Here is a 961-nt window from a genome sequence, read left to right as displayed (position 1 = left end):
AAAATGCAAGTGAAACGAGACGAGAATCAAATTGTAGGCTTCTTTCCTAAAAGCGGTGGTTCTCGCCTCCCCGTGCCCAAAGCGGGGTGGGCGACAGCGCTGCGGTTCTTTTCTTTATCGATCGGGTAGATCCATATGTTCTGAGGGGGGGACGAGGTGTAGCGCAGTCTGGTCAGCGCATCTGTTTTGGGTACAGAGGGCCATAGGTTCGAATCCTGTCACCTTGATGTGGTATTCACACAATGGGGCCGAAGTGCAAAGCCCCGCAGCCTATCCGTGGTCGGGAAGGCAGGGGGATTAAAAGTGAAACTTGGCTTGCGTGTGCGCGCACACAAAGGAGACTGAGTTGGATTGCAAAGCCTCTCAGACGGAAGGAACCTGTTTTAAAAACCCCTTTCTACAATCTTGAGAAATCTCACGCAAGCAACTACACGCCGCAAGTCTTCGGTATTGTTCGCAAGGAATTTGAAAAGATTGACTCCGCTTTTTTTCTTTTCGAGCATGCCAAGCCTCCAGTAGAGCGGAGTTCTGTGCATGAAGTAGGCGCAGTTTACAAACTAGTGAATGGTCAAATGAATAGGCTCGTTTCATCAGGGGTAACCAAGGAGTAAGAATGATTTGATAAAGTAAACATTCCCTTTGAGTGCGGTTCCTTCAGAACAAGCTCTTCCCTTTTCAGATTGCTTCTTTGGGCCACTTGAGCATCGACTGGGCAAGGTTGGATTCCCTCTACTTCGGGTGGCTACTATTTCTCAACAATGTTTTTTCATTTGATCCAATAGCCCTCCGTTAGATAGGAACAACTTTGCTAAATACTGAGAACTCTCGAATAGAATATGAGAAGGGAAAGATCCTTTACATAAGGAACTATTGATCATAGGCGTACACTCTGAAAAGAATTGAATGAAACTCTCTTGTTTCGTCAACTTTGATATCATTAGCTGTCTCTGTAGCTGGCTCT

The 961-nt window shown here is 46.2% G+C and overlaps 1 non-coding gene across 1 annotated transcript; it reads left to right on the top strand.

Moving 5' to 3' along the window:
* The first annotated feature begins 152 nt into the window (after window positions 1-152).
* Window positions 153-227, top strand: TRNAP-UGG (transfer RNA proline (anticodon UGG)). The gene has a single exon. It is a non-coding gene; the product is annotated as a tRNA-Pro (tRNA).
* The last annotated feature ends 734 nt before the right edge of the window (window positions 228-961 follow it).

This window comes from Triticum aestivum, chromosome 4A (genome assembly GCF_018294505.1).
Source record: "Triticum aestivum cultivar Chinese Spring chromosome 4A, IWGSC CS RefSeq v2.1, whole genome shotgun sequence".
NCBI classification, from domain to species: Eukaryota; Viridiplantae; Streptophyta; class Magnoliopsida; order Poales; family Poaceae; genus Triticum; species Triticum aestivum.
This window is presented reverse-complemented; position numbering and strand designations above follow the sequence as displayed.